The sequence below is a fragment of the Lonchura striata genome, chromosome 1A, assembly GCF_050655825.1.
Source record: "Lonchura striata isolate lonStrDom1 chromosome 1A, ASM5065582v1, whole genome shotgun sequence".
NCBI classification, from domain to species: Eukaryota; Metazoa; Chordata; class Aves; order Passeriformes; family Estrildidae; genus Lonchura; species Lonchura striata.
Genome location: NC_140741.1, coordinates 13,915,538 through 13,936,891, shown reverse-complemented (window position 1 = coordinate 13,936,891; position 21,354 = coordinate 13,915,538). Strand labels below are relative to the sequence as shown.

At 41.4% G+C, this 21,354-nt stretch overlaps 1 protein-coding gene and 1 long non-coding RNA gene across 9 annotated transcripts in view; one reads left to right on the top strand and one right to left on the bottom strand.

The window, feature by feature from the left end:
- LOC146763386 (uncharacterized) overlaps nt 1-19,605 on the bottom strand; it is a 30,368-nt gene extending 10,763 nt beyond the window's left edge. The window contains exons 1-5 of one of the 8 annotated variants that reach the window (XR_014952294.1): nt 19,491-19,605; nt 18,645-18,721; nt 16,437-17,830; nt 15,632-15,743; nt 10,457-14,777 (exon numbers count right to left, since the gene is read on the bottom strand). This is a non-coding gene — a long non-coding RNA (uncharacterized LOC146763386). Of the gene's footprint in view, nt 1-10,456; nt 17,831-18,644; nt 18,722-19,490 lie in introns of those variants that run through there. The other 7 variants (XR_014952295.1, XR_014952289.1, XR_014952293.1 and 4 more) reach the window with 7 other exon arrangements.
- LOC110472978 (potassium voltage-gated channel subfamily KQT member 1-like) overlaps nt 1-21,354 on the top strand; it is a 189,503-nt gene that overhangs the window by 126,190 nt on the left and 41,959 nt on the right. The gene's annotated exons all lie outside the window — the stretch shown is intronic.

The following is a 21,354-nucleotide window of genomic DNA, read 5'->3' as shown; positions in this document are numbered from 1 at the left end:
CAATATGTGGAAACACAATCCTTGGAAATTTGTGCATTGGTTAAATGTATCTCTAGAGCTATCTAGGTCTTTCTACAACTAAGGGTGTTTTAATCATTTAACTGCTGTTGAGCTTCAAGATGTCCCTAAACCCCTTAAACAATAAAGTCAAAGCAGCAAAAGGAAATTTAGTTTATTCTTCTAGCAAAGGAGATAAAGGGTTACTTGAATTCAGAAAGAAATATATTGTAATTCTTAATACAAATTAAATATTTTGAGAACATTTCCTACATTAGACAAGTCCTTTCTCAAGACCAGAGGGAGAGTTTGATTTCCTTGAGTTCCTTCCTAGGAATGATAGTTTTTGCCAAACCAGATTTGCTCAGGCACACAACCAGCCTATTGCCTCTTTTTTTATAAATCATGCTAAGTTCACGTCAGGCAAACGTACAAATCTACTGCTTGGCATTGCATCCTGTACTTTGAGGGAGCCACGTGCCATGGGTGTGTTCAAGTGAAAAATACTGTGTTGATTTTGGACACTTTGTGCTTATATAGATGAATTTTGGCCTGTGTGGGCCGGAAGAGAAAGCAGTGACCTGAATAGCCAAGCATGAATCTCAGTTAAAACATTTACACAGCTGAGAGCAGGAATCTCTCCTGAGCATAGAGAAAACAGTTGGAGCTATGAAATGCTTTCCAAAGTACTGCTGCCTGAAGGAGCAGCATGAATCAAGGCTGGTCTGGAGATCACATTTGGAAGGAACAGAGAGATGTTTCCATTGCCATCACTGTCTGGTGCACAGCTCTGGTTTTTCTTCCTCCCTTTTGTTGGGATTGCCACCTACCGAAGCAGAGCAAAAGTAATAATAAAATATCCTGACTAAGCCACTCAGTTTTACTTTACATACAGTGATAGACTTTCTTCTGTAATCAACATCTTCTCTCTCCTCTTTCGCCTGAAGGGTTTGTGTGTGTTTGTGTGTACAAATATATGAATGTACATGCATGCACAGATAAACAGAATCTGTGAGGACAAGTATCAGGTCAGGGCACTTCACACATTCCCCTGGGAATCAACCCAGAGGAGGGAAAAGGCCTCATAATAGACAGCTCCTGTGCACCTCATAGCCTCTGGGGAGCCCAGTACTTTTAAAAAAAATCAGGTGGCAGCCAGGGCCTCAGTACTCTCTGGGTGCCCTTAGAGAGGCTGCAGGAGATTTTAGGACAGCTTAAAATCCACTCTCATTTGATCTTTGCGGGGGAAAAAGGCCATTGGAAACTTCGGTTATTTATTTTGTGAAGGGGCAGCAGCCTTTGCAGGGAAGCCCTGTCATTCATAGTCTCCGCAGCCACCTTTTGAGCTGTGGCTTATGGCAATAACCCTGCACAGAGAGACCTGGAACAGCAACAGCAGAATTTCTTCTCCAAAGCTTTATCTCTCTCTTATCTCCTGGCTCCCACTTTTAGCTGTCATGCTGAGGTAAAGATTGTGAAAAGCAGTTGAAAATAAAGCCACTGCCCTCTTGCAATATTCTGTCCCTACAAACATGATTAACTACTGAAAGTCTGAAGAATCAGTACAGAAAATTGTGATGAAAGTACATCAAAATACATTTCATGATTTTCTAACTCAAATGCAAGTGTTTTGCAAATTCTGTTGAAACACATAAACTTAAATAACCATTCTCAAAATCCTGGGGAATACGAATCTCGCTACTCCCATGCTTTCAAAGTGAAAAGAAATATTGTGTTATTTTTTCTAAGAAATTCACATATGAAACTGGCATTGTGGATCTTAAGCAGCTGTCATGATGGATTGGGTGTATAGCAGTGAGGAGTGGGGAAACAGTGTGTCATTAGGCATTGTATAATTTCATCTGGATTCTCTTAGCAACTACTGACAACACCTATTAAGGATTCACAGATGAAAAGGACGACAGTAAGAAAAACATAGATTCAGAAGAACATCACTTTTTAGTTATTTTGAATAACAATCATAATAGGGAAGCCAAAGAAACTTTACAAAGGAAAACTGATCTTCTTTCCTAGAAACATACACCAGAAAAGACCACCAGAAATTTCCACTTTAGATCAACTTATTAGTCATGATGCACTCAATTATGATTTCTAAATGTGCATCAGGCCTTGTCAGCAAGTAGCAAACTGTGTAATAGCACAGGCAGCTGTACCTGACAAGGTGACATTACTACAGCTGCAAAGAATTCAAAATATGCTTGGGATACAGTGGCATGGAATACAGAATATTGACAGGCAAAGAGATGAAATATCCACAGTATCTCTGATGTTGCACCAACTAGTACCTCTGCAGCGCTGTCATGTCAGCGCAGTGACACCCTGCCCTGTGACACGCTTCCCTGTTTGGCACGTTTCACCTACCTGGGAAGGCCTATTAAGGACGGAATGGCAGTGGCTGGTGTGACAGCTCTGCTGCTGTGGTGGCTGGATGGGCAGGATCAAAGGCATGGTGGAGTAGGGACAGGATGTTCACACACTGCATGTGATACAACACCACGCAAAGACTCCTCCACACCATATAATGAGCCACTAAAAATACACCGGTGATGCAAGGAATCCAGAGAACAGCCAGCACCACATCTAAAAATATTGGTCTTATTCTTTCACCACAGGATACCAGTAATATCAGTGGGAGCCCACTGAAAGATAGTGGGAAGTCTCTGGAAGTTACTTACATCCTGCATGAGCCTACGTCTCCTTGAAATCTGCAGCCATTCTGTCAGGATTGCTGCTTGTTGTTATTTACATGTGACATCCAACCTGCTTATGTTTTCGCATTCTCCTTTAACCTGGGCTCTTCCTTGAGAGAAACCATCTGAGAGCGGTCTAAAGTTTAGTCAAAGTACACTTCAAAGTTTGGGACTCTGTGGAAATAAAGCCTTAGGAATTATGGCCTTTCTCATTTCTACCCAATACCTTCTTATCTCCAGGCAGTGCTGTTATTTAGAGTGTTGGATTTCACTAAATTTTCTCTGTTTGGGGATGTTTTCCTTATTTTTCTTGAGAGGTCTCTAGAGCTTGGTCCTGAATCAACTGACCTCCAAAGGAATTCGGGCATCTTTTGTCTTCTCTCTTTTAACCAATCCACAGTGCTAAAAATGACTGTATAGAGAATAACACCTTACTTACTTCTGTGTGTGTTGCCTCATATTTCCCATGCTCAGAATCACAGTATCTTTTTTTCCTCTGCTTTGCTGTCTGCAATCCAAGAAAGCAAAGCTATTCTCTTTTCTCAATGCTGAGGATCTGCTTATGTACCTTCTAGGAAAGAACAAGTACATAGCTAACCATACATCACTTCATTAAGGGAAAAAAATCCCTTTATAAATAATTTGCACAAAATTTGTGTTCTACTCTTTTATGTTTCTTTGGGACTCTCTGTTTCTTAGTGGTCTGCATTGCCAGATGATTGCATAATCTTGAATTTGGGGGATATTATTCTTTTCCATTAGCATTGACTCAGTTTCTACCCTGCAATAATTTTCATGCAACTGCTGCTGAAGTCAATAAGGTCACATTGCTGCATAGAATGAGACACTATCTCATTTATAACATTGTCAAGATACCAGCAATAGCCTTAAAATTATAATGCTTTTTTCATAGCTTCTCAAATATATCTACTGACTTAATATGGGTATTATAACTCACATGCCAGCAGAACTTGCTCTGGATGATTTGTGCTTTGCCAGAACTTTCTGTTTGAGATAATGTTTAGTGGGCAATAAGCCTTCTGCTCAGTGTTTTCTTATTGCTCTGAAATTATAAACTGTGATTAAAAAAATGTATAATGCTGATAAAATTCTGGATGACACTGAATGAAATTTTATTTCCATTACTCCTCTCTATTTTTGTGGAGAGCTAAACCAAACAGTTGTAAAAAAGCACCTGACAACTAGTCTTCCCCCATTAGTGTGACTCAGGTAGCTGACTTACACTGAAATAAAGGCCACAGATTCCAGGTGTGCTACTCACTGACTCTGAAATAGCTATATTCTTCATCAGAGCACCCATATGCTCAACCAAAACACATAATTAAAATGGCCACAACAGAGAGAGTATTACATACCACCCTAGGCACTGAGGACAGGCAAACTCACAGAGATGTGACTATGTCCAGTGATGTAACACTGGATTGTCTTCTTCTTTAATTGTAACCTTCATTTCTGTGCTGAATGATTTTATTTCCAGAAACACACCTCTTCTTGATCAGCCCCAGCACAAACACAACAGAATGCGTATAAATAGAGAAGCTTGTTTATTTCAAGTTAATTTTTTTTTTCTACTCTGCATCCGGTCAGTAGTTTAGATGAATATTTAGATAGTTGAATGAAAACAAGGCTGGGGCTCTGGATCATCTGTAAAGGTTGAGAAAGGAGTGGACTTCCCATTATTTGATTTATCTGCCTTCTTTACATAAATTAACAACCATGCTCCAAACACCTAGAAGTCATAGCTAAAGGGTCTTCAGCAGCAGTTTCATTATTTTGAAACACCGAATTTTAAAATAATCTACTTTTTTAAGAGTGTATGTCTTATAGGTCTCTCCATAATCACAAAGACTGGGTGATTTGGGATTTTCAAATGTATGTGCCATGATTCCCCATAGGTGATTTTTAATCCCAGTTCACATGGACACTTTCTTGCAATCAGAAATATCTTTGGGTATTGATTTTACCTGTTCATCCTTGGGAACATCATCTTAGTTTACAGAGAAATGAAAGAATTTACCATAAGTAAGGTATATCAAAATGATCTTATTGAGGGGAGAGATGTGGGAGATGTCTCCAAATTCCTAAATGGGGAGACAGAGACAGCAGTTAACCATTGGTGACCAAGTGTTATAACAACGTGACAGGGCACAAAAAGTGTTATTAATAGGCTGGGGCAAAGAAGGGCTCCCTGTTTTGTTGGGAAGAATGAAGTGACTTTGCAGAGTTTCTGGCCATGGCACAGTGAGGAGAGTGAAGTTCCAAGAGATTCCAAGAGGCACTGGCCACATCCATGATGGAAGGCTGGTGCAGGAGGACACGACTGTCCATGCTGCACACCCACCTCAGGAAGCTCCTGAAGAGATGACTACTGAGGCCAAACAAGGAAATGAATAATGTTACACAACCTCAGCTTTGTACTCTCCCATAAACATCTGCTGCTGGAAACAGAGGACATGCTTGGTGGCCATTTCATTTTCTATACTGCATTGCACCTCCTCCTCTCTTTCTTATGCCACTCTCCGTCTTTAAAGGGATCATCTTTAAAACTTGAAAAAGTCCAGTGATTATTTTTTGTTTTCTTAAAAGAAACATAAAGGATGTGCAGATCTGGGTAAATTTAGACACCATTCTTATTCACACTCTGCTGCTCTTCCTTCATCATTGGCTACTGTTTCTCACATGTTACACCAACCAGTGTCTTCTCAAGATTTCAGGTAACCTCAGATTTACATGAATTACATTGTCTGAGTCTTTCAATGAGATTCTTGTAGCTCCAGCATGATCTTTCCCTACAGTTGCATGTGCATTTCCATTTCCATCCTCCTTAAGACTTCTGTCTGCAGGTCCTTCTGAGGTTTGTGTGCTGACTCCTTTTCCTCCCTCCTGGAAGGAACCTGCTTCCTGAGACCTTGCTTTCCACAGAGAAGTTTCAGAAAAGTGGCTCTAACCAGGAAAAGTGGCTCTAATTAGAAAATTATTCTTTTGTCCTTCCCAAGCCTGTTACAACCCAAACACAAGCATCCATAAATCCCAGATCTATTCCTAGGCAGAGGCACCAGGAGCATTCACTCCTCCCTAAACCTGCAGAGTGCCAGCTTAGAGCCTAATAAAAGCTTATCATAACACTTAGAGATAAAAGCAGCTCTGAAAACAAACAATTATACACACCTGTGTGTGTGTGTGTGCGTGTGTGTGTGTGCATGTGTGTGTGTGCGTGTGTGTATGTGTGTTGCCTACGCAAAATTTAAAATAGAATCATCATCATGCAAACCTAAGGCTTGCCCCTACTTGCAGCAACCATAGGTTGTATTTGAGCTTAAGTAGCTGCTATGGGGCCTAATTCAACTCCCACAGAAGTCAGCGGGAGCCTTTAAATTTCCTTCAGTGGGAGTGAAACCTGAGCATTTGGATATTTTGTAAACACTACCACTGTATGCTATAAAAAGCAATGCTTTCATTTTTGATATAAAACCCAGTGATGTCAAGGACAGACTGACTCTTGAACATGGGTCCTCTGTGCTATTGCACTGAAGATAATAAGTGCAATTCATTGCCAATCTCTTTGTTATTACTGGTTTAAAAATAGATCAGTCCAGGCAATGGGATTAACCACTCCTTTATTTCTTGACTGGTTTCTTTATTGTTGTTGTTGTTGTTGTTGTTTTTAAATAGAGTTCCTGTTGTGCTGTTACAGATGAGTTCTGGTAAATATTTATCCTTGCACTGTCTGTAAATTTATTCCTTTCCTGGTGGGGCACTGCACAGCTCCAGATGTGCAGAACCAAACCTTTGCAAGAACAAAGAGGGCCCCAAGTGCAACTGTGCAATGGAGAGAGGGCAAAGGCTGCTTGCACCTCTAAGAAGTTGCTGCATGCACCTTTGCTGAATGCAGCCATCTCAGATTTTAGGGGTGTTTGACGTGGCCACAGCTGGAAAGAGTCAGGGTGAAGAATTACGGACAAGTAAAGGATGAAATCTTGCCTTGTGTTACCCAAGTCATCCTACACATTACCCAGCTATGTGCTGGTGGCACGATGTTTGAACAACTGCAGCATTACCAGGGTACTCAACACTGCATTTCCAGCAGCTCTCCTGGATTCTGCTGTGTTGACAATGTGCCTGCTCCTCTCAAAGGGAAAGGGACCAGCATCCCACTGGAGAAATGGATGCTGAGTTGCATGTGCCCAGCATTTGGACTCAAATTGTGTTTAATCCACTGAAGAAGATAAATTCTTCCTCTTGCCTTTTTGGGAAAAATTAGTGACAGATTGACCCTCAGCTGGTGCCTTGAAAAACAGTAAGAGCTTGGTGGAGTCACCCCTGCTCCAGGCAAATATCACACAAGGGTTACATGAGCAAAGTGTACAGATGCACTTCCAAACACACCTAACCTATTGTTTCCTAGAGCACATCCACATGGAAGCAGGAAGCAGACTTCCAGAACATGAATAGAAGATATGCTTTCTTATCTCAATGTATTCTAATGTGACTTGAGGCAAACAAAATACAGCTATGGGCTTTGTTATTTTAATTATTTTGTGCAGACAGTATAAAGCAGTATCACAGTGTATGGTTAAACATAACTCTTACTGGCCTGAAAAATCTGCACATAATTCCAGAAATTGCACAGAATTCAGGAAATATTTTTCCTAATGGTCTGTCCTGACCAAGGACAGCTTTGTTCAGACCTCTGTCACATCATGGGATAAGAAGAGATCCACTCACCTGGCATTCAGGACCTGTTGTCAGTTTTGCACAGATCTCCTGCAGATCACTTGGCTGGGGAGGGGGGCAGGCACTGAACTGGCTGTATAAATAACTGTATTTTATGATAGGCACAGAAATTAGGGTTCAGTGCCAAGCATGTGGGAGTCCCCCTAGAAGCCCGGATTTGTCCTGTGTACTTAACTCCCTTTGACACTTTTTAGAGGAGATAGCAATGAAATACAGTGATACTCACTGAATAGCTGGAGGAGGAGGAGAACAGTTTGTGCTGTGACAGGCTGAAGTGTTATAAAATATTTTTTGCAGCTATTGAGAGTTACAGTCTTTCATGTATTTCTTATGGGTCAACTAGAGTTGACCCATAAGAAATATGGGTCAATATCTTTCAGCAAAGATGGAGGAAAATGGGTGGTGAATGGAGAAAAACTTTAAAAAGTTAGGTGAATATTTGATTTTTTAAAATGTGAGAAAATTCAAATTAATCTGAGAAGATTTGCAAAGGAAAGATTAAATTCTGCCAGCATCCTGGAAACAATCCCCTGTTAATGTACCAAACCAGTCATATGAGCTAAATTTTACTTGCAGACTCTTTCCTCAGATGTGTTCCACCCTTCTGGTATTTCTTTTTAAATATTATTTCCACTAAAAAGGTTAAAACACATTTGGCTATTCTGATTACACGTACATGATGGCGTGATCCATTTTGATTATGTTTTTCAATATTCATGACAGACAGTCCCACCCTTTAGGCTGAAACTCCCTTTGATTTAGGGTGAGGACTTTTGCCTAATGATCAGGCCCTGGGGTGTTTGGCTCATCAGTTACTACGTAATCAGCTAAGAAAAATTTAAATTGATAAAAAGCAGGAATAATGGCACAGATTCCTGGCAGAAAAACTACATTTCAGGTGGTTGTATATGTAAAAAAAATCACCCCCTTAAAAAAAAAAAAAAAATATATATATATATATATATATATATATAAACCCTCATACAGGTAGGAATGAGAAATGCAGCTAATGTTGTGTGTGCTAATGTGTTATACTGTGTTATACATTTACAACAGGAGACTCAAGGAAGGATTCAGACAACACTGTCAATTGTCAGACCAACCCAGCAACTGTTTCAAGTTGCTGAGAGTAGTTGTTTAGAGAAAATTGCTGAGAAAAACAGAGAATAAGCTGCCACAATTCTATGAGATTGAGCGCTCTGAGAGTTTGTGTCCATGCAGGAGTTGTAGAATCATAGAAGGGTTTGGGTTGGCAGGGACCTTAAAGCCCATCCCATCTCACCCCCTGCCATGGATAGACATCTTCCACTATCCCAGGTTGCTCCAGGCCCCATCCAACCTGGCCTTGGCCACTTCCAGGGATTCTCTGGGCACCCTGTGCCAGGGCCTCAGCACCCTCACAGGGAAGAATTTCTCCCTAATATCCAAGCTAAACCTGCTCTCTCTCAGTGTGAAGCCATTATCCCTTGTCCTGTTATCCCAGGCCCTTGTCAAGAGTGTCTCTCCATTTCTTTTCATAGGCTCGCTTCACGCAGGAAGGCTACAATTGGGTCACCCCAAAGTTTCTCTTCTCCAGACTGAACAATCCCAATTTCCTCAGCCCTCCCTCCCAGCAGAGCTGCTCCATCCCTCTGATCCCCCTGGTGTCCCTGCTCTGGCCTGGCTCCAGCAGCTCCCTGTCCTTGCTGCGCTGGCCCTGGGGCTGGAGGCAGCTCTGCAGGGGGGTCTCAGCAGAGCGGGGCAGAGGGGCAGGGTCCTGCTTCTTCTGATGCATACCAGGACACGATTGGCTTTTCTAGGCTGCAAGTGCTGACTCATGTCCAGCCCCTCATCCATAGCACTCCAAGGAAGTCACGCAGATCTAGCACAGAGCTTTGAAATCAGTTCCTGTGCTTGGACACCTGCAGCCCAATGCGGGTGGCCACCTGAAGGCACCCATTGTTGTCAACAAATATGCCACATGGGCTTAAGGAGAGGCCAGTAAGAACACCACTGTAGTGGTGCTTCACAGACAATGGACCACTCAAGATAGTCAGAGCTGTAGACCAGGCAACCCAAACCTGGCCAGTGGAACCCTGTGGAAAAACTCTGTGATGTTCCCAAGGTTTGAGGAGAAAGAAGCACTCTAAAAGCATTCTGTAAGCCAACATTAACTCATCAAAGTGCCTGAAGCCCCTGCTCTGGAGAAAATACACATATATCTCACATAATATTAGAGATTGGTCCCCACTTTTGTAACAAATTGTTTTCTATCCAAATGCTGAACAAAAAGCATCCAATCTCTGAGTCTGTTTTCAGGTGGCTTTTAGCCACCAAAGCTCCTGGTGTTTCTTTAGAGCATTTTCATTTTCTGAATTGCATAAATGATGCCACTTATCAATTGCCAAACCTATTTCATAATTTCAATAACCTCCAGGGCACTGATTAAATCTGAAATACTTCGGCCTATTTTAAAGGAAGTCTAATTGTGTTTTTAAGTCAGCCTTGGAACACATGATTCTTTATTAACCTAATAAGCCTCCATTATCCCATTCCCACAGTTCTATTCAAGCCCTGTATTTAGTGTAAACTACCATGCACTGGTTAATTAGAGCATATTATCTTGGATGAAAATGCTGAATCTTATTCTGCAGAGTTAAGGCTTGGAGAATTTGTTAATATTCTGCATGTACACAGCTGGGTTCTTATCTGAGCCCTGGTGTGTGTTACCAGGGCAATTACCTACTCGCAATAGCTGCCTGTTACTTGGCAGAGGGGAGTGCTGAACAGAGTTATTTCATCAAAGATAGGAAAGTGACTCATTTTGATTACTCAGTCATGTCCTCTCTGCCTTGTGCATGCACAGTGGGAAAGTCTGATGGAACCAGGGGAAAGAGGAGCAGCACGTGTTGCAGTCATTTCTCTTATTCACCACACCACTGTAGCAAAAGTAAAAAGCCAATAATTATAATATAATAAGGCTGAATAATAAAACATTTCACCTTCCCAATGACAAGTTAAAGACATCAAGGAACAAAGGATGGTGATAACTCAATTTCATTTTTTGTTTATCACAATTTCCAGTTTGCTTGGCCTTTTGGTCTCTGTCTTTGTGTTTGTGTTGCAAAAAGGAGAAATGTGCTTTAAATTAGTGTAGTACATTTTACATGAAAACTGCATTTACAAAAGTCACTCTTCCTAATCTGGTCTGGGAAGATTGAGTAGACAGTATGTGTCAGGTAACATTTCTAAAGCCTCCTCCTGACTTGGTGACCCCATTCCCATATTTAAGTGATCCAGGCCTGGGGAAGTCTCCTGAGACTCACAGATTCTCAAAATTATCTCTTAAAGACATAGCCCATAATTTTAAAATTTTTTCATGAAACAGCTCACCAACAATGCCCATTTTCCTCCTGAAAAAAAATCATTAAATTAAAAAATTTGCAGCACTAAAAACTGTAATGCTAAAAAGCCAGAATAAACTATTTTCCCCTATAATAATCTATTCAGGTTAATGGTCTGTTCAATAACACATCATTATGCATTTTCCATGCTAATTAATTTAGTAATGGTCCCATAATCTAATGCAACCTTGTTTCAAAAATTGGAAAACTTTAATAAAGGGTTTCATGACACCCCTGCAAGGTTTAGCCTAACAGTGTCATTTGAAACACATGCAGATTTGTGGCTGTACATCTGACAATGGCACATTAGTGTAGAAGCAGCATTTAAAACATATCATCCAGTAGATCATTTAAATCTGTAGGACAGAATAATAAATCTTTTTTTCCCTTTCTGATTTTTAGTATAAAATAATCTTTTTTATCTCTTATGACATCAGCAGAAGGACATCCAGTAAAACAACAACAGTTTCAATGCCATAAAGTAAAAACCTTCAAATGGTTTTCTAGAACTTTCTGAAATTAAGCCCTTTTAAAAAAACAACAACAACAACAAACCAACAAACACATCAACACTGAGTTACTGGGTAAGCCCTCTCAGACAGGGACCACATTGCTAACAGACACTTCTTGACCTTTCACCAACACTCTGTGGCTGTCCTAAAACCTTCTCCAGTGACCTTCATGCCTCCCACTGCTGAGACTGCTCTCCTCACTGAATCCCAGCCTCTGATCACTGTTTCAATGAGGCTTTAAATTTACATGGCTTCAAATATCCTTTTAATGCCCTTCCTTTATCTAAACACTAGTTCTCAGTGGAAAATTGTAATGGTTGTCTGCCAATGAGAACATTAAGACATAATTTCAATAAAAACAATGCATAAAATTTTGACCAAATGGATATGTTTGAGCCTTTTAGAATGCAATAACTCCAATAATTCTATTTTTTTATTCCATAAAAATTACTTCTCATTTCAGCCATCTCTAATTTTAACAATAACTTGCAGGTGTTTCCTGTTAAGTTGGTAATAACTGTGTCCTGGGATAATTAAACTCTTCGGGTTTGGCCCATTTATCATATTTAAATTTTAACTTAAAGGTGCGTCCTGTTTACAAGGTAATAATAAACAAACTCTTCTGGAGCCAGTCCAATCTATTGTGTTATGTTGGGCTTGAAGAAATCTTGGATAATGCCATAGCTAGTAAAAGTTGACTCTCCCCTCTTAGCAAAAAATGGGGAAAAGAAAGGGAAAAATGTTGATACATTGCCTAATTTAGGAAATTAACTTTGAAAAACTAAAGAGCCTCCAAAATGAGCAATCAAATAATCTTAAACCTTAGCTGATGGCCAAAGAATGAGAATACACCCATGTGAATTCCTCAGGGTGGACATCAGCACAAGACGTAACTGCGCAGCCCTGCACCCCTGCTCTGTCTCCCATGTCCTTCCAGGAGACTCCTGCCCCTCTCTGCCTGTGTTCCCTGGGCTCTGAGGCAGCACTGCTCCATTCCAAGGCCAGTGACCTCCAGCTGCCATACCCCTCCTTGCTCTGTGCCATGGCTTGGATTTTAAATCATGCCCCTTTTTGTCACAAGAAAAGACCCAGAAGGTTCAAAAAACCCCACAACCCTGGGGAAGGAGGCCAGCTCTTGAACTCACAAGTCCTCTGTTGGACAGCTGCCTTACAGAGCTCATGCAGAGCTCTCAACCTTGCCCAAATCCCTTGCACTGATGATTCCAATTTTCCAGCCCCTGCCCCAGTGCCAGTCTGGTGCATGGCTTAACAGCTCCAAGGTTTAACAGCCTGCTTTGTTGAGGTCAGGACTTAGGGGGCTGTGGAAGGAATTTGGGTTGCCCTGTGTGCAGAGGAAATTAGCAACTGTAGTGTGAAGCACAGAGAGATACCAGCATTCAAAAGCCACTAGAAAAATAAACTCCAGAAGCCATCAGTGCCTTCGTTCACATTGTAGCTTGGCTCCAGTGTTTCACAGTTATTTCTTAACAGCAAAATAGGCCCCAAACATTTTTCTTTTTTTTTCTCTCTTTTCCTCTTTTTTTTTTTTTTTCTACATACTGCACAGTGTGAGTAATTCAAGAAGAGAATAAAGGCTGGCATTGTATAGCACACTTTCTCATGCGTACACAAACCTCCTTCCAGCTTACTGGAGGAATCAAAGGGTGGAGGGAGTGTCTCCAGCATTTCATGTCAATGACGTCTTTTTTTTCTCCAGTTTTAAGGCCACCATAAACTCAGTGTGATGAAGCATTGATGAGTAATGAGCCCATGACACATCATACTTTTAGAATAGCTCATATATTTGACACATGCCAAATGCCCCATTTGTGTCTTTTCTTCCTTTCCACTCATCCCCCCAACTCAAGCACAGGTTACAGGTTTACAAACACCTTTGCCATGAGGAAGAAATGCAAGTTTATTTTCACTCTGAACAGCAGTGACATCCCTCACTTTAGGGTGCTGTGAGGCAGCTCATGCCATCCAAACAGGCATCACACCCTCGCCAAAGTCACTGCCTGGACAGGCCAGTGGCCACCCTGAACTGGGGGCTTCCAGCAGGCTGGATGCTTTTGTTCCTCCCTGATCTCCCACCAGGCATGGCACTGTCACCTTCCCTGAAGCAGTGTCACAATGGCCTGGAGTAGAGAGCAATCAGGATGTCCTTGTGAAAAAAGTGCAGCTTCTTATTCATCAAGTGACTTGGAGGGAGTTGGGGGTGAACTTGCATTTTATTGAGAATCTGCTTTTCCTGCATTGACCCGAATTTCTTGGTAATAATTGGATTCCTGTATTTAAAATCACCTAGGAAAGAATTCAGTAAGTCCCAGGTCATTGAGAGTGACCCAGTTGTCAGAGACAGACAGGAGACACTGCCATATGGGAAATTAAAAGTCTTGGTGGTGAATCTCCAGTGGCACAAGTGTTTCCATGCACATGTGCCAGTCCTAACCCTGCAACAATGTCCATCCTTTGGCCTGCTCTTCCTTGCAAAGGGGAAGGTCAGGGATAGTCTCCTGGCATATCACAGCCTTACCTTCTGATTTGCCCTCCTGAGGATTTGTGTTCTGCTGGAAATGTGGATTTCACCAGGTAAGGACACTCGGAATGGGGAGGCAGAAGAGAATTTAACAGTGCTGGAGACACAGCATGGGAGATATTTTCTCAGGAAAGAAGGAGGCTGGACAAAATCAGCAGTTTTCAAGTTGGGCCAAAAAGTCTATCTTGTTAGCTGGAAAGGTCTGCTTTCTCACTCATCACTGTGAGAGTACCAGTAGCACAAAGTTTTGTCTTATAAAAATCCTCTCCAATGTCTAGACCAGTGTACAAAGAGTTTTCATTTGTCATTTCCCTTTATCACTTTGCCTATGTTGAGATATGGGACAATATTTTATTTTAAGGTTATTTTTTTTCCAATAATTTTTTGTAAGTTTCAAACATGTAAAAAGACTCACATCTGCTCTCCTGAGAGGTCCATCATTTCTTTAATGGAGGCTTTCAAAGCAAGATAAAGGAATAGAGCATAAGGAAGCTACTTGAATCTTCATTGCTTTGAAAAACATGTAAACATAACAGTTTTAAACCAACCACTTTTTCCCCATTGTTGCCAAAAATCCTATAATGCTTTCCACATGGCTGTTTAAGCTGTAAGAGGTGACATCAGACACCCAGGCTGCCATTGAGAACATAAGGAAACCTGGATACTGCTGACAAACCATAGGCAGTTCCTTCATTTCCAAAGTTATCAGGACCACACATGGCACAAGCACAAATTAATGTCATTTCTCAGCTTGATTATGCTAATTTCCCCAGGTGACAATTTCTCCTGGACGAGATAAGGCCAGTGTTCCTTCTGGGAGCTGCTCCTGTCACTCAATTCAGCAAACAAGGTCAATCAGACCACTTTATCTCCCCCTCCCCTGTGGAAAAAAAAAAAATAAAAAAAAAAAAATAAAAAAAAAAGAAAAAAGAAATGGCAATTTTCTCCATTTCATAACAAAGCTCCAGAAGTTGCATTATCCCATTTCTGTAATCAGAACTGTTTCTTTTTTTACTCCCTCTTCTACAGGCAGGCTGCAGGGAGGATTTGAAATAAGGAACTAAATGAGTTTCTTGAAATTGGCTTTTCGTAGCAGAGTTACAGGAACCACAATGATTGAAACTAAGTCCTTGGGGAATTAATTTCTTCTGGCAAAAATAACAGTTCCTGAAACTTTTATCAGCCTTTTCACATCAATAATTTATATTTTAGAACTTGTTTTAAGGTAAAAGTTGTTTCTGAGGATAATTATTTGCTTCTAGAAACATATAAAACTAAAAGCATGCTGATAATCTGCTGATAATCTCTCTGTACCAACCTCCTTTAGCTCCATACAAATCTTCTGGTCAGTGATAAATTTGGCAGCTCTGTTCTCAGTATTGGCTCAAACTCAGCTGATCTGAATGCTCTTTTAAAACAAAAACAAAAGCAGCTCCTCCTTTATAAAATACATGGCCAATATTCACTTCAAGCTGCAACTGGTTAGGCTGAAAAAGGGTTAAATCTCCATTTTCCATGGCTGCATTGAGTGCTCCTATAATATTTGCCTCCTTGATTTTAAGTCAGCCACATGCCCACTACTGAAACTACAATGCAGCCAGTGTCTGGATCTCTGACAAAGATCAGGCTTTCATCCCTGTTATTTGTGTTACTCCTCAGAGTTTTTTAATGGTTTTTAGCAGAGAAAAATAACAGTCATGGCTTGGAAGTGTTTCAGAATGACCCAGCACTTACCATCATGCAGCCCTTTCAGGGATGCTTTGGGATCCAGGTTCTGGCTGCTGCTCCATGGGGATGCATGTCTTTTAGGCAGGTCTCCTGTGACTGGCACAGGAAATATAATAATCTGTAATAATAAGGAGCAAAATTCTACATTCACCCCAGAGCCTGGGGCTTGATGCTTTCAGAGAAGCTGCAGTCAAGTGGAAGAAACATTCATTTGATCACATCACCCAGATCATGTGAGATTTCAGTTCAGCATGGTGACAGGACAGTCACATCATTCAATGTCACCTGTCAAAGGAGTTGTCCTTATTCATCACAGACATTAAGCTTAGCCTGGATCCAAATCCACACAACAGTTGCTTCTCTGCTTTTTTCCTTAAAATCTCTTTCTGCAAGACGCTCCTTCAAGAGCTGTCTTCAAGTCTTAGAGAGCATGCAGGGAGGTTTTTGTCTCCTGTGCTCCACCCCTGCATCACTCCATGTCCTAAACACTTTAAATAAGGGGCACCTTGAACTTCTTGCTCACACGGGGTATGTTACCATTGCACACCAAAGTAAAGTAACAGTTTTTCCATCTTTGAGTATCCTTTTCCTTTGCCTTTAGCCATCATTCTCTACTAGACAGCATCTTGGACGTTTCTTTCCTTAGAAAAGTGTCTGCTAAAAGTCACTCTTTGCCCACAGCTACCTGACATCACACACAGCACCACGCAAAAGCCTACTTTTCCTCATATTGGCAGTTTGGAAAGTAAACACACTGGATGGTTGACAAATGATCCTTCTGCAGGGTGACAGAAGTGGCCTCAGAACTTACTGTATGCCTCTGGTTTATGATGTAAACTTCACATTTTCCCAGAAGATAAAGGAATTTGCACACATGGTGAACTTGCCGTTGTCATTTGTGTAAAGATTTGAAGATAAATTAGCAATTGTCTGATCCAAAGTCCACTGAAGCCAGGAAAGACCATAAAGAATCAAAGACAAAGATAAAAAAGAGTACTGACAGCCAACTTACTATTATCCCTTTTTTTCATTTTGTTTTGTTTTTTGCTTAATAAAAAACAGTTCAATCAACTCTTTCATTTATGCTCTGCAGCATACAAATAAACATACTATGACACGTTTTTCTTCCTTGGCAAAAACAGCTTAACAGAATAACATCAAATCTTCAGTATCAATCAATCAATCCATTAACTTCATAGCCAAGTTATGTAAGGAATTAATTTTGTACTCAAAGATAGACTAATCTGAGACTGCAAAACGGTACCTGTTACTAAATCACAGGTGCAGAGGGAGGGACGGGTCTTCTGTTGGTCTTCTGTTGGGCAAAATAAGAATTAGCGGCTCCCAACTGGACAGTTTATCATGAACTTACTTGGATTTAACATAGTTCTTCTGCCCCTACATGAGCCATACTCTGACCACAACTCAGATAAGATTATCAGGCAGCCACCAGCAGGCAAGAGCAAGGGGTATTTACCCTCCTGCTTCCTCCAGCTCTGAATCCTGTTTTCTGTCCAGAAACCTTGCTCAGATGAAAAAGAAATCAATGTTAATAATTTGCCTGGGATAAGATTGCAAGTATTTTAGCCAAGCAAGGGCTCCTACTGCAGACCAGCCCCCAGGGGAATGCAGCCATGCATTTGCAGATCACTGGTGCAGGACATGCACAGGGGAAAGATTAGTTAGATTGAACAGTTAGAATTAATGGGTACTTTGATTTCATCTTTTCACTTTAACCTTGAAACCAGCAATCAAGCAGCAAAATTATTTTCCCCTGCTCATGTTTTCTTCCTTCAGTCATATTTCTCTATTCTGCCCTCTCAGGCACTTGCTTCTGGTTTGTTTGACCTTGGCCAGACTGTGTTTCCAATTAATGGGTGCTCTCTGGAACACCATCACAACATTTTCAGTATTGAACTGTGACTATTGAAGTAAAAATCTTGCTGTTGGTGGTGACCCAACCAGTTCTTCTGGCTGTGCTGTTGTTTTTTTTTTGCTCTTATTGAGTCCATTGTAATGGCCATCAATGTTGTGGAATCTGAATGAATCATAACAAATTCCACTTACCTTTTGTTCCAGTGGCTTATACAGACCAGAAGAAATCTCTGAGGAGCTCTCCCACATTTTCTCCTTTAACCTCAAGGAGACAGGGTCCCTCCAAACAAGCCTAAATCAGCTATTCCCAACCGTGAGCCTCTGACAGCCCTGAAATGAATTTATTCTTAGTCTTACGCATAAAACCATAAAACTAACAAGCACACAAGTCTGTAGTTATGTGGCTGTTCAAGGCACCTCTAGGTAACGCAACCAGACTCATCCAGCAACAGCAGGATTCCTAAATTTCCACTGTAAAGGCCCCAGATCTCCTGGTGGAGGGGGAGAACACTCACATCTCCACCAGATCTGCTGTGGAGGCCTAACATAGACAACTGCAATGTGCTTGCAGTCTGATGCCAACAACACTGCAAATAAAACATGTGCAATATACACAGCTGATTTGTACAATAGCTTTATCTGAGCAAAGTGTAGCAGCTAGATGTGCCTTTTCATTTATTCATTTATCCCATAGTTCCCACAGGCTAGGCCACCTCCCAGACTTCTCTCTGCTTTGGACCAAAGATGTCACACAAATTATAACAGTGGCAGAAGTTACCACAAGAGCATCATGTCCCACAATCCTTCCTCTTTTTATTTTTCCTCCACAATATTTATTTGGAAAAAAAAATGTGTTTTCACAGGATTTGAAATCCACAAAGCCATAAAGACTTGTGGAAGAAAAAAATAATCTCAGGTGCTACTTAAGAAATTCCTCATTTCTAAACCTCAGTGGATTAAAGTTTCTGTCCTAATGACCCATGTGAGTGCTTTTGTGTAAAACTTTGAATAACTTTATTGATTACATTCTGTACAGCACAAGTCTCTGGACTCTTATTATTGTTTTTCTCTTCTAAAAAACTCCTATAAAGACATACAGTAACAGAATGGATTAGTGCATTAGCCCTTGCCTTTGCAGACTTACTTGCAATCCAGAAAGGATTTGGATGAAGGGAGTCTTACCAGGCAGGATCACACTTCTAAGTGGAAAATATTTCCATCCTGAAAAAATGGGAAATGTAACATTTAGCACAATTCAACCTGTTTGATAGCCTTTTCTGTGCTGAGGCACAGGGGTGGCTACAGAAACAGCACCACCAGGCAGCAGTGGGATGCCTTAGCAGGGCTGTCTCTGAGCTAGGATAGTTTTCATAAAGAGCTTTCTCAGAAGAAGATAAAATAAAGCTTTTTGGTAAAGCTGAATGGGAAAGTCCAGCTGGTATAATAGAATGTACAGGTGAAAAATGAGGTCTATTGGCAGAATGTTTGAGTCTGACTGAAAGAGCAGCACAGTGCCCACAGTTTTCTCTTTCCTCTGACAGGGTCACCATCACCATTTTCCTCCTGGTGTTTTCCAACACAAGGCTCTTTCACACAAGGAAATAGATGACAAGGTGAATAGAAGTTTTAGTTTTAAATTTACCTACAGGACTTTCAGTCTGTTTTTAGAAAGGAAACAGTATTTCTGTCTAAAACCAGACTCTCCACCCTCTCTTTCTACGCTCCCTTGTCCTTTCCACCTGTTTAGATGTTTTCACAGTGGGATAACACATTCATTCCCTCCAGACCAGGGCTCAGCTGTTGGGAATGGAAAATAAAACCCAAGTTTGCAGAGTATTTTTAGCCCAGGGAAAATAAAGCGGTTGCAAATACCATCCACCCAGCAGCTCCTCTGGCTTGTGCAGATCCCTGCCCAGAAAGAAAGGAAACCACAGAGCCAAGCTGAGCCCACTGATTTCATACCCATGCCAAGTACTCCAGAGTGACTCACCCAACAATCCCACCCTTCTTTTTCTGCCTGTATGAAGATGCCCTCCCCAGAGGTCACATCAGCTGGTCCTTGCCATGGCTGTGGCACTGCTGCTGTCACAGCCACAGATGCACTCAACCCGTGGCTCTCACCCTCAGCAGAGCTCATCTGTTGGTGACTGGCTCACCACCAGGTTGCAGATGGGTCTCCTGTTTCCCTCTGATCTCCCCAGCCTCGCGGGACCGGCTTTCTGAGAAAAGGCAGCGCATAAGGGGATACAACACTAAACAGATGACACATATTTCAGATCCACCTAATGGCTGATCCTGGTTTCCAGGCTCCCCAAGTGCCATTTGTCTTTAACAAATGGCCACACCGGCTGTGGAGATGATATTTTAAAAATGTCTTTGAAAGGGCTGACTTGCCTCTAATGGCATCTGCAGCATGTGTTCCCCTGACAGTTGTCCTCTGTGCTGTCAGACTTCTCTGCATAGCAGAGTTTTACTGCAGGTAAAAGCAAAGTATTCTGAAAAAGAAACTGTAAACTATCAAGGAAATGTGTTTAGAAAAAGCATGTCCTGAATGGAAGAGGTGGTTTAAAGAATTAAAGAGAGGAGGATCTAGAACACACTATCATCTATGGCTAGGTCTGAGCATCCTTGGACTGTGAGCTGTAAATTGAGTTTATGCTGAAGTTGTAAAAAAGCAGTGATTTCTTCACTGCTACAATGACTGTGAGCATCTTGTATGCAACAGAAACACTGGATGCTGACAAAATTGTCCAAATATTGCTGAGAGGAAGATACAAATCCTGAAATACCCTTTATGTAAATTTTTCCAGTTTTCCATCTCTGTCTTGGGAAATCTGGAGATTTTGTACAACTCCCTGGGACATCCCCCTGTGCACATCTCAGACAGGCCCCCTGCAAAGTAGCAAAAGGCATCCAAGCTCAGCTCTACAGCCTGTGCCTAGGGATCCTGTTTTTAACATGAAACACAGGCCCAGATCTCTTCCCATTCATCTTTTTGCACCTCCCAACACAGAAGTGTTTCCATACCCATGCATTGTCTGGGAGGACAAGAGCTGGCCCAAACAGAGTTAGCCCCATGCTGCTTTTCACAGTGGGGCTGACCAGGTGCCAGGGCTGTCCCTGTGGGCTGGGTGCAGGGACAGCCCGATGTGCTCCTAGTGCCTTGGACATACTGCACACACCAAAACGCTGGAGCAGTGTGTCCACACCAGGTCTCACAAGGACCATACTTATTATGAAGGCATCACAAACAGCTCAGACATATCCTCCTGTCCAAGAAATCCTGGAAAGAAATATAGTAACTCCTTTGGGAACCATTCAACTCTGCTCCATCTCCATTTACTTAGTCATCAGCAGCATGCTGCTGTGGGCTCACTTAGTTGTGGCAATATTCCCAACAGACCTCCTTAAAAAGCACTTTCTATTTAAGACCAAAAACCAGCTGCCTTAATCTGGCCATTTTGCTTCTGGCTTCTATAGATTCCACATTTTTCCTATCCAGCCAGCACAACATTCAGTTTAGCATCCATTGCCTGGGATTTCTGGAAATGCTCATAACTGGCCTGATTGATCTCACTGTAACCAACACCAAGTGTGCTTTGTTTTCCTCTACCTTTTATTCTTGAAAAGATGGAGCACCCACAAATAGCAGATCATCTGCAAAGCTAAGGTACAGTTATTCCAGTAGCTGATACACTGCTCCATGAACGCTGGCTATTTACAGCAAATGTAATCCCAGTTTATCTTTTGCAAAATCTTTAGCATGTTATTTCTGGGAGTTCAAGTTATAACTGCTATGATTTTTGAGTGCACAATTTAAGGAAACTGTTCTATTATTCTATCCAGTTTGGAGA